This window comes from Cyprinodon variegatus, unplaced genomic scaffold (assembly GCF_000732505.1).
Source record: "Cyprinodon variegatus isolate N-32 unplaced genomic scaffold, C_variegatus-1.0 Scaffold230, whole genome shotgun sequence".
In the NCBI taxonomy this organism is placed as follows: domain Eukaryota; kingdom Metazoa; phylum Chordata; class Actinopteri; order Cyprinodontiformes; family Cyprinodontidae; genus Cyprinodon; species Cyprinodon variegatus.
Window position 1 is genome coordinate 762,431 of NW_015150683.1, and position 12,903 is coordinate 775,333.

Sequence of the window (12,903 nt, forward strand, 5' to 3'; positions counted from 1 at the left end):
CTTTACAAAAAAATTATCAGCTTTATTTTCGCTTCTCTTTAAGTGAAGGTCACCTCAAGGAGAGTTTCACTGAAACAAAAGCTAGTATTTGAAACAAATGTATCTAATTTGCACTATTTATTATGATTTCTGAATAACTGGATTTGGGATTAGATTTGAGATTAGATTTTTAAGCTATAACGCCCTGGTCCTGCGTCTGGTTTGCAAGAGGAGATCACTTGTCATTGTTTGTTTAGTCTGATAAAAGGTATGTGTCTCTTTCTTTTTAAATCATTCTAAGAAAGTTATTTTAGATTCTAGTTTGGTGAAACGCTCTGTCAGATCACAGTTATACTCTACTCTTTTATTCTTTGAAATAAACGCTATGATTTAGGTAATATAGTTGGAGTCATTTAAAGGCCAGCAAGTTTACCGTCTGTCGAACTGTTGCAGGTTGGGAATCATCTTGTCAGACAATATTTCATGATTTTATAGTGCTACCAGGGATGGGCATTACTGTTGCAAATTGCATGTCTGTATTTTGACAGAAATTTTTCAGTATTTACCACAAACATTTGCTGTTACAGAAGCATTCTGATAATATTTCTAAATGATTTCTTTAGAACTGCTAAGACCCTGAAAAAGTTGGATGACGTTAAATGAATCTGCACAGAGGCGAGCTGCTGTTTTCATGATGCCCTTCAGAGCAAAGTGGTCCAGAATGTTGATAGGTTTACAAAAATATGTTTTCTTTTTTAAGAACCTCTGCTAAATTAGTTACAAGGATGCCAAACAACGAGAAGAAAGTCTGCTTATATATATATATATATATATATATATATATATATATATATATATATATATATATATATATATATATATATATATACATATCCTCATTTTTATATTTTGTAGAATATTATCTCATTAACTGACACATAGGAGGACCTACAAATTAATGCATCCTTTCAGTGTCAACAAAGTAAGATTCCCTGCATGTTATTCAAACATGCAGCTTAGTCTTCAGCATAGAGCAAAGTGGAATACTAACACTGGGGCTCTATTCTCTTACAAACAGATGCTCACTGAAGCGTTTAGCATAGGCTCCTTGTCTAGAGTTCAATATTTGTTAGCTCTGTTCTGCCTCATAACAGAGGTTGGATAAATGTCGGTATTCCATATGTTGTTATTTTCACTGGTATTTTCAGAGGGCTGTTTAACCCAACTGGGAATTCAGGGGTGGATTCTTCAGTGTCCTCTACTTCGTCTTTGCAAGTTGTTTCCACCCCAGTAATGTGTAAATTTCATTTTGTCCTTGGCAGTGTTAGGAGGTGGTTGCAGCTCAGATAAGCTTTCCAGCCTACCCATGTATCAATAAATAATATTCCACCTCGAAGATTACTGTGTAGCCTTTAGCTGATATTCATAGATAATACAAGCTGGACTCTTCCAATCCTTCATCCACCCTCCTTTCTCACCCTATCCTCATTTCCTATCATTCTCTCACTTTTCCTCCTGTCCTCCTGCCTGTCTCACCCTCCCCTTCCTCACAGTGCTGCTGCCTGCAGATAGTAATTAATCAGGGGATCGATGTGAAGCCTATCTCCAGGCTGAGGCGTCTATAATGTCGATAACACCGCTCGATGGCCCCTCTCCCCAAAGAGCTGATAGTCTTCAGGGCAAACATGCCCGACTTTGCATCTCGCTTGGTGCTCTAAGTGTCTTAATGTGTTTTAATATGGCTTTTTCTGTGGAATCAGAAAAAAACATATTTAGATTTTTGTAAGAAATTATTGCAGGAAAGGGAAATTTGAAACAAGTGACATTTAATTGTTGATGTTGTTTTACTATTTAAAAAAAAAAAAGTTCAATCAAATCAAAAATACAAGATGGGAGAATCTTTTTTAACTTTGACCTCTGTTGACAGGTTCTGTTTTGTTCCTTTATCTCAGCTGATCTACGTAGAGAATAGCGTATAGAAGACTTTCCTCACTGTTTCTTTGCATTAATTTCATTTTTGTTTTTAAATATTTGGCACTTCAGTGCCAAGAGATTGGTTGTTGTTGCTCCACCAATGGCATCAGTCAGATTTTTTGTCACCTCAGAAGCTTTAAAGTCGTAGGGAAGCAATATTTAAATGTCAAATCATTCTGGCTTAAGCATGTATATAAATGTAGTCTTTATCGGACAATATTGCCCCAAAAGTTAGAAAATTTGTATTTAAAAAAAAATCATCTTAAAATCTCTGTTTGGTTTTTTTTCTTTATTTTATGCAGGCCAGTTAGTTATACGTGAGCTTGTACTCATAAGTTCGGCCAATCATATATAATTGGTCATCTGTCAATCAAATTTTTTCGGTCATAGCATCTTGATTCATTTGTTGCATATAATATATGCAACGATTGATATAAGAATCATTTACTTTCCTATTGAGTTCCGTCCCAGTGTTCACATATGCCATATATGCCATATTAGTTATTTTGAATTAGTTTTAATTAAATGTTTGATCTACTTCATTGCTTTTTGTTTTGATTCATTTAAAGTGTTTATTGTGTAAACCTTTTAAGTTCACCTTTAATTATTTAGTCTTGCTATGGAGCTCTCTGTGTTTAGCAGAATATTTATTAGCCCCATTTTATAAATCTGCCATCTACACATATATTATCTACCTAATTTGACCCACATTTTGTTTTGTAGAGCACAAAAATTCCTACAAAACCTAATACTGATCTGCTTCACCTAACTTTTCTGTGCTCACACAAACACAGCCGCACAACTAAAACTTATTATTTTGCTTCCAAATTAAAACATTTCTCCACCTGCATGCTCTGTTTAAAAGTTGCTGTTCTCATAGCTCATACAAGTTTACTGTGTCCGAACGTCCGCCCTCACCCCTAAATTTCTCAATCAATAGATAGAGCGGGGACTATACACTATAAAGACTATATAGACTTTATAGTGAACTCAGTTAACTGACCGTTCAGACAGATGATCACTGATTTTTGCCCCGTTGGTCACGTAACTCCTCCTCATCCGCTTGGTGCCTGCGCCATCTTTGTTATTAGTCGACGCTGTCAGGTAGCGACAGCCTATGGTGAAAGCGGGCCGCTGTGACAGAGAAATTCCATAATGCTTTGCGAGTAGAGCTTTCCATGCAAATCAGTCCAGGATATATCTGCCTCTTCTGAGGCCTTTCTTTTCTTCTCATACATACCTTTTTTTCTTGCGGCCATTTTCAAAAAACTGCAGTGAGAAAGTTGAGATCCAATGACTGTCTGAAACCATAACTACCACAGATATACGCCTAAAAGGGCGCATTTGCAGAGAAAGATAGCTAGCTGGACGAGCACGTAGGACTGACTTAGGTCAACATATCACCAAAACCATTTACAATTAGGAGGAACAGTTATTAATATTAGATGTATAAATAAATCTCTCTATATCTGCTTGTTATGTGGTGCATTTGGAAGGGATAATAAAGGCCTGAGGCTTTAGTGAAGTTTATGGACATCTTAGAGATTCTATCAACACTGCATTTTGATACTTACCACGTGGTTCAATGCATTATGTGATTCATTATATTTGCATCAGTACCATTTGTACCTTTAATCTTACCTGTTTCTTTAATCTTACAGCATTTTCTTTTAGAAGGCTTAACATTGGACCATTTCATGTCTTGGTTGCATTATAAGTATTCAAGTTTATGATCTATTCATATTTAAGTGTTTTTCGCAGCCATCTGTTCCAACAAAAATTAAATACCAAAATTTCCAATAAAGGCCGTGGTTGGTAACAAGTGATTTTTGTTTTTGCACGCACTTCCAGCTTGACTTATTGTAAAAGCAAAAAAACAAAAAAAAAAATTACTAAAAATGTCTTGGAACTTAGTAGAAACTAAATTTTATGTTTTAAGATCCCAAAAAAGTGGTCAAAAAATAATTTCTCAAAACCTCCCGTCCACACCAGACATTTACCACACTATCCTCCAACACCTGGTGTGCTCTTAATCACTCAAATTAATAGGAGGGTCTAACAGAGAACAACTTACTCCAAACAATTTCAAACAATTAACTTAAATATATTTTACATACCGAAAGACAAAAATTAAATTGGTAGAAATAACAAATTACAGCAATTTAGCATAAATGGCAACAACAGTATTGCTTCAGTAGTGGATACCTGCCTTTGCTAGATTTTTTTTGGTTGCTGTTGTTTTTTTGTTTTTTTTTGCCTTAAATAAAAAATTGAAAACATTACCTCTTAAGAAACAATAGAAACAGCTCAACTAAAACATACACTTGCATGTGTATTAAATGTGCTTTAATGACATATTGCTGTAAAAAAAGTAGTTGCATTAATACTTTATTAGCCCTAATTACAAGTTTTTTTCAACGTTCTCGTTCCTAAGCTATTTATCAACTCATTACTTTATTAAAGTATCAAATGTAGTGTACGTTTTTGTAATTAATTATTTACATACTGGATTCTTAGAGGGCAGCGCCAATGACTGGCAAGTGGTCCATCCTTTTGTAGAGCAAATATTGCTCATAGTATATAAAATACTTTACTCGTTTTTATTTAAAATAAAAACGAGTAAATATGTAATAATTATGATTAGCTAGTATAATTAAAATTTTTCCTAAACCCAATGTTCTTTCATTGCCCCACTGTATTTTGTGTTTTAAACACAGCATGTGTTGCGGGACGGCTGGAGGTTTGTATGATTTCTTGCCCTTTTTGGGCCGATTCTCCAGTCATGCGAGAATTTTTCGATTGGGCCGAGTTTCAGCCTCATCCTGCATCCTGTAGTAAACAGGGGGTAACGAGGGGCGATTAGCCTCTCGCGACCACCTCCCGATCAGGAATCATAAGGTCCGGAGAGGATCAAACATGTTTGAAATTCAGTCGACCGTCGTAAGATGTTCATGGGCAAATCCTGCTGTTGAAGCAGAGTTAAAAGTGTCTACGAACTGATTTACCAGAACCTTGAGCACTGCCCATGTGCAAACAAGGGAGTTCTTCTTCTTCCAGTTTGACGAGTCCAACCAGCGCCATCACTAGGCGCTCGGTCCCACCAGTCCGACCATTTGGGGCAGGTACATTGCATCATAGTGTACAGCATGAGAACATGCATCGTGAGCTGTGAACTTTCAAACCCTGTGATTGAAAATATCGTACAGTGTATGCCCGGCTTTATTAGGCCAATGTGGAATAGATGAACTCGTGGAAATATGAAGTCTTCTTTCTGTTTTCAAGTTTTTAATTTAATTTCTAAATTTTGATGTTTTCATTTCCATTTAAACTCCCTAAAGCTTGAAGTGAATAAAAGTCACTTTGTGAGACTATGGATTTCGCTCATATAGATTGTATTTAGAATCGGCTTTGCTATTTTGCAGCAAAAACTTCTACAAATCAACCAAAGATTTTATTAGGTTTTCAAAATTCACTAAATTTACTGAAGTATACAAAAAAGTATGCCATTTGGGCCCCATAGCCCATATTATAGACTCTGATTAGCTTTTTAATTCAGTTTCCTACATTATGTATAAGTCAGTAATGCACCAGTTATAACTCTCCTGGCACTTGGCTCAATGTCTGACTTTTCACACACCAACCCTCTATTGTTATCATGTAGCTTGTAGGCAGTGGAGACGCTAAAGGTTCCGTGCAGACAGCGGTTATTGTATCCACTTTGATCATTGCTGTTACAGCAGCAACGTGGTTGAAGCAAATGCATTACTTTATATTCAAAATCACAATTAAATGGATTATTTACTTTTATGGAAGAATAAAAATCTAATTTTTATAGAGAGCGTGTTTTAGTGAACCTCATCTTCACTTTCAGACAATGGCAGGGTGGAGAGTTTGTGCAACAAGCAAAGCTCCCATCATAAACATTCTCTCCACATCTCTCCTTTCATTTGCATATTTACAGTCTGCCATGCTAATCATGTTTATTGGGGTGTGTAAGTATGCCGCATGAGTTGAATAGAGAAAGAGACCTTTGTGCTGAAGACTTTTTGGTGAAGTCTCTAGGATGAAAAAAAAAAGAAAACTAGTCTCCGTTTCTGGAAATAAATAGCGTCTCCTGCATGAATCCAATTTCAAAAGACAAAAACAGCCATCTTACATAACTAGGACAGAGTAGGGTTTGCTAATTATGGTGCTAATCCTCAGTGAAGAATTCCCTTCTTTTTTTGCTTCTCCCAAACAAAGAGCTGCAACATTTAGACCAAAATAGATCTGACTTCTAATTTTGCAGGTTTATATATTTTTTTTTATTTGTTTGCATTTCTTTAATAACTTTCTTCTTTTTTTTTGAAAATCCCTTACTGGTTCTAAGAGGTAAACAGTTCAAATCCCTCACTGACACATTTGTACATTTTCTTTGGGAATATAAACATTACATCATCAGCCTGATGTTCTTTGGCTTTAAATATTTTAGTTATATAAGGCTAAAGGCTGCTAAAGATTTTCATTGCCATACATGATGCAATCTGTTGTCACTGCCTAGTGTAATAAAGACATTTTAAAGTAACTAAATTGGACCTACTATTGTTGTTTGCACAGCCTTCACATGCACCATTATAGTTAAACTGCCTCATGTGAAGAGTCTAAGCTTTCCTGGAATTACCTTTTGGAGAATGTCATCCTTTGTGTTTTATATTAACTGTTTTTCATGTTCATTGACAATTCTTACCCTCACCAGCTTCAGTCTTGATGGTGGAGCTTGAACCCATCCCTGCAGCTCTGACAAATACTGTTGATTTGAGAGCTGGGGAAAGAAAGCTCTTTCTTCCCTTTTCCATCACTGCCTCTCCACCGGCACACATGCACATACCGAGCTCTATCAGATAATTAAAGAGAGCTAAAACAAACATGAAGATATCAGTTCATCACTTCGCCTGAGATGCCCTCCCATCTCTCTCTCTCTCTCTCTCTCTCTCTCTCAGGATTTGGTCTCTTGTTCTTCCTCTCTTCTCCTTCCTGCCCCCTGTTTTAGTTCCCCTTTCCCTCCTAACGCTCTATTCCTCCCTTCCTTTCTTTTTATTTCCTTCCTTCCTTTCTCCGCTAACCCCCTCCTACTCCTCCCTTGGCTGTCTCAGGCAGAGCTAATTCCCTCTTCAGATGGTTCAACTCTCATTTGCATACTTATCAAAGTATTTGGACTATCCGACAGAAGCTGTAGGAAGGTGGGGTCATTAATATGTTAATTAGCTCCTCCATTCATATACCCCCCCACCCCCCCGAGGCTTTAACATGTGTGCATCATCCATATCCTGCACTACTCTCTGTGCTTCAGGTTTAGACTTTAAGGCCTGGAATATGCCGGAAGATTCTGCAGATCTTAATGCGCTTTAATGGCGCACTCTGAGTCATATATATGTGAGCTACGCATGCTACAGTGCATTTTGCACCAAAAAAGCATGCACCAGTTTCTGATTATCTATTTTGCTACAAAGGTCGTATTGTACATCCCCTAATCAAACAGTTAAGGCTAAGAATAAGAAACTATGGATTTATTTTCCTTCAAAAAACCTTTGGATCCATGTAGAAATAAATGTGTCTTTCAGACTTTGGAGCTGTGTTGTGTATACTACTATAGAGTATTAGGGCCAGGCTAGAGATTTTTTTTCCCTTCTATTTCGAGAACAAAGTCGTAACATTACGAGAATAATGTCGTAAAATTACAAGAGTAAAGTCGTAAAATTACGAGAATAAAGTCATAACATTACAAGAATATAGTCGTAAAATTACAAGAGTAAAGTCGTAAAATTATGAGAATAAAGTTGAAAAAATTATGACAGTAAAGTTGAAAAAATTATGATAATAAAGTTGTAATATTACGAGGAAAAAAAAGTCACAATGAGAATAGTCATAAAATTACAAGAGTAAAGTTTGTAATATTATGACAGTAAAGTCCTAAAATTACAAGAAACAAGTTGTATTTTATAACAACTACAAGAAGCCCTTTCTTCCCTCAAATGAGGAATGTCGTGTCACGGTTTGTTTGGAGGTTTTTATGAGGACCCAAATGCAGAGGCTGACAGGCCGGGGTGAGTTCTTAGAAGGTTTAATGAAAGATCAGGCAGCAAAAACAGCAATCCAAAAATCCAACTTAAATTTGTTAAACAAAAACAGGAATCCAAAAATCCAACTTCAAAATCAAACACAAACCAGAACCATGGAGACATTAGGGGGGAAACCATCAAGGAGCCAGGGTGAGAAAAAGTAAGATGAGGAACCAGCAAAGAGGGGCTGCAGAGGGAGTGTTTTTATGGCTGACTGAGGACTAATGAGCTGATAAGGAGCAGGTGTGACTAGAGCTGATGAGGAAGCCAAGGGAAAAGAACACAAGGGGGCAACAGAGGACAGACAGAAAAACCTAAGCAACTTAAATGAATCCATACACACCAATAAAACTAGAAAACAAGGAAAAACCTGGCTAAACTTGAAACTGAAAACTTAGAGAAAAGCAACAGAACCAAGATCGTTACATGTCGAGCATTATGTGAAGTTATACTTTGGCATCGTTTTGACAAATAAGGAAATCTTTTAGCAAACCAGCATCAAATTGGGCAGTCGGTCAAAGTGGACTCAGGTTACTGTTTGGTGGAGCTGGTTGGCCGTCACATGCTGGTCAGAGCTTGAAGCTTTCTTTCTAAAATGGGTTGTGGTATGAAGACTTAATTTTCATATATTTCAACTTTATTCCCGCAATATTACAACTTTTCGTAATATTACAGCTTTATTCTCATAATGTTATGACTTCATCCTGTAATTTTACGACTTTATTTCTGAAATAGAAGAAAAAAAACCTCAAGCCTGGCCCTTATACTCCATCATAGTATAGTATAAAGGCAGAGGGGGAAAAAAAAAACAACTAGCTGTCTTTATATGCTTTTCCATAAACCTCATCCCTGCATGGTACAACACAAGTGTGAAACATTTTCTAGCCGCATATTTAGAATAGCTTCAAACACATTAGTTAAAAGATGTCCAACATTTACTTTAATACATTTAAAACCAATTGTCAGAGATAACGTTATGGATAAAAAAGGGACCAAAAAAAATTTAAAATTAAAGAAGAGGAACTTGGTGTCTGTTAAAAGAAAATGCGCTTTTCAGTTCCTCCTTTCAATTTCTGAACATGTTTGTGGAGAAATGTTAGAAATCTGCTGGAAACCACTGGAAAAAAAAATTATGATTTAAACTTATTAAAACAAGTTTTTAAATTTGAATTGCCAAAGTTGCAAAGGAGTAATTTTTATGACAAGGTGAAAAGACCCGCATGGGACATTAATGAGATCGAAGGAAGAAATCCTTCTAAACAAAAGTGAAAGAAACCATAGTAAAAGACCAAGAAAAGCATCATAAAATATGTGAGTTATGTCACTGAGCCACAGACAATGATATACAAGACCGCAAAGGAGTGTGTTCATGAGCGATGTTAACTTCTTTAGATAACTTCTAACTTAATGATGCCATTCTTTCTGACTCTACTCTTACTCGGAAAGATAAATGGTGCTCCAGTCAGAAACGACTGAACGCTGTAAATCTTAAAACTTTTAAGGAAAACCTTTTACTACTTTATACAGAAAGAAAGAAAAAGTCACATTTGCACATTGCTAGTCCCATTTCACAGCTGTTTGATGTGGATTAGGCCGTTACACAGACCTAGTTCAGTGGGGAATCTTTTAATAAATATGTTTCGCTTCTCAACATACAGTAAGATATATCCATATAAATAAAAGTGTCATACTCTAACCCTATAAACCAATATTTTTGACTGAGTTTAGTCACCTGTCATCTGGTTCTGTTGTTATTCTGTGTAATTGTCATGCAGGCAGGAAAGGAGATCCATTCTATGCTTGCAGGTACAGCAGAAACAGGCAGTGCAATTAGTTTTAGTCCAACTGTTTTCACATTAACTGTCATCGGGGTCACCCAAGCTAATAAAATAATATAAAAAATTCCTTGCTATCTTATTTGGGAAAGAAAAAGCCTTAAATATAACACCTTAAATTAAATCATTATTTCCTCAAGGAGGAAAAACAGTTTTACTTTTAAAAATGCTCTTTATGGCTGCTGTTTAGTAGGAATATCTGGGATTTAATTACCCTGTATAATAATCCTGCTATAAAAAATAAAAAAAAAACTTTATGACTTTAGCTGTCATATGTGAACATGTACTGTATATCCCATGCACCTTTTTCTTTCTTTGGCACCTTCTACTTCTTTTTTGACTATTTTAGCTGATGTAACAAGTAAATCTCTCCACTTTGAGATCAGTAAAGTCAAACAATCAATCAATTTACCGCTTCCTTACAACTTAACAAATAAAATTCTGGAACAAGAGCCTTCATGTTATGAAAGAATAAGGAAAACAATAATAGAAAAGTAAATGAGCAAAGGTCAGATCAAATTAATATTCTTGAAAAACTTTATTTCTTAAATACACTGTTTTCACAGTAAGTTTGATCATGAAAAATTTTATTCATAATGTTTTAATGGTCTGGATGGATTTTATAAGCATAAATCTACAACAAAGTTAAATCTCTCACTTTTTTTTATAAAGTCAAAGTGTTTGCTTACCTAAACAGTAATAAACAATGAGGCTTTTAAAAAGCCAAAATGATATGGTTTGGAAATAGCGATTTTGCAAGACAATAAATGTTTGTTATTTTGCCAGATGTATTATCCCAGAACTTACTTTTTTATGGTGCTTAGAACAGCCATACAAGATTAGACAGTCACTCTGCTAAAGAAGAGACACCTTGTTAAATATGAGGTTGATAGGTCATCCATGCATTTCTTGTTCTAACAAGGCTGGGTTGACAGTGCACTGCGGAGCAGTCAACACTGATGCGGGTGATTGACTTAAGATGCTTATGACAAGCATCTGTGGCTGACATTAATTAAGAAGGTAAAGCAAATGCTTGAGTATGCTGCCTTGGAAATGCATGTCCCGAACATGATTTAAATTTGTATTTTGGAATCTTTAGCAAAATAAGTTAAACTCACAAAATGTTTGCCCCCCCAAAACAAATAATAGGGATCAAGGTATATACAAAGAATAAAAGCTTCAGGAAACCAAATCTGAGAAAAAAGTAAAAGTAAAGATGGTGCTGGTGTAATTATTTTTCTTTTTGCCTTCTCAGATATTGCTCCATTACTTGAAAATTTTTCTTGTCTAAATCTGCCATTACATTTTCATACCTTAATTCACATTTTTATATCAGAAACAGTGCAGCAGCCAGAAAATTCCTCCAAGGTTAAGTCTGTTCCTGCACTATTTGGAACTGATGACTCATAATTGCTGTTCTATAGTAAGAAATTCCTGTTAAATCTATACCAGAGATTATCAATCTATGGAATTACAATTTCCATATCTAATTTTGTGTGTGATATTAGTGCCAAAAAAATAATGTTTGGATGCAGTAGTTCTTTGGATATAACAATAAAGGTGCCATACATTCAAAGTACTTCTTTACAATATGGGTAGTTTTACTCCTTTAAAAGCAGTGAGAAAAAGACATTGTGTTGATTAGAAAAAGGGATTGAGAAAAAAAACTGCAATAATTACAAATAAATTGTTTCTTGCAATATTTACAGGCAAGGCAAAAGTAAGTAACTTTTGTTATAATGAAACAATAACACATTTCTCCATTTTTTCTTTATTTTCTTATGGTAGCATATGAGAAAAATCTTTGATTTAATGAAGTTCCTCTGCGTTCCCCCTGGGGTCGCACTGACATTTGTAAAAGTACTACGGTCCTGGTCAGAAACAACCAATCAGAGCCAGGGGGGTGTCTTAGCAGTGTCAGTCCAAATTACACGTTACATCCCTCCCCCAAACCAGCAGAAGAAGAATATGAAGCTCACTAGAGAGAAACGTGCTGCCTTGGCAATTTGTACAATTTTGGGCTGAAAGCCCTAAAAAGAAAAGGTGACGACGAATTTGGACAAAGACGTGGCTGAGCAAACATGGCTGCTACAGTCTGTCAGTTTTACAGAAAGTGACAGAATGTGTTTTCATATGAGAGGAAGCAGAATCCCTGTTTGCGCAGTGAGCAATTTGCCCACAACTACCTTACAACGGCCGACTGAATTTCAAACATGTTTGATTTTCTCCCGACCTCACGATTCCTCATCGGGAGGTGGTCGTGAGAGGCTGATCGCCCCTCTTTACCCTCTGTACGCAACATGACGCACAATGCCCAATCAGGCTGAAAGTCGGCCCGATCGAAAAATTCTCACACAACTGGAAAATCGGCCCAAAAAGAGCAAAATATCGCACAGTGTATGCTTGGCTTTAAGGGGCTATTTTCTCCCAACCTCACGATTCCTGATCCGGAGGTGGTCGGAGAAAATCAAACATGTTTGAAATTTAGTCGGCAAATCGCTCAGTGGGCGTGCGCAAACAAGGATTGGTCTTCTTCTTCTTCCTCTCAGATGAAAACACAGAAGCATGGCAGGGCTGCGAGTGAAATGGAGTTCTTTCTGTAAAACTGACAGACTGCAGTAGCAACGTTTGCTCAGCGTTGTCTTTATCCAAATACATCGTTGCCTTTTCTTTTTAGGGTTTTCAACACAAAATTGCTCAAATTGCCAAGGCAGCACGTTTGACTCTAGTGAGCTTCATATTCCTCTTCTACTCGTTTGGCTTCCGGATAGACGAGTCCGAGTAGTGCCAGCTCACTGCGGAGCTGAGTCCCACGTGGTTTTTAGACGTAAAAAGCAAGCAGGTAGATCGCATCAGAGCGCCGGGTCGCACAGTGTGAGAACATACATCGTGAGCTGTGAACTCACACTGTACGACAAAACCGCAGGTTTTTGTCGTAGAGTGTGAGCTGTTAACCTGACTCCGCCAGATGGATTTGCTTCGCATATCCATCTGGAAACCTTCCGTTGAAGTAATTT

At 36.6% G+C, this 12,903-nt stretch overlaps 1 protein-coding gene across 9 annotated transcripts in view; it reads left to right on the plus strand.

Annotated features, from left to right (window-relative positions):
• The window catches only part of myt1l (myelin transcription factor 1 like), a 161,732-nt gene that overhangs the window by 71,181 nt on the left and 77,648 nt on the right, over positions 1-12,903 (plus strand). The gene's annotated exons all lie outside the window — the stretch shown is intronic.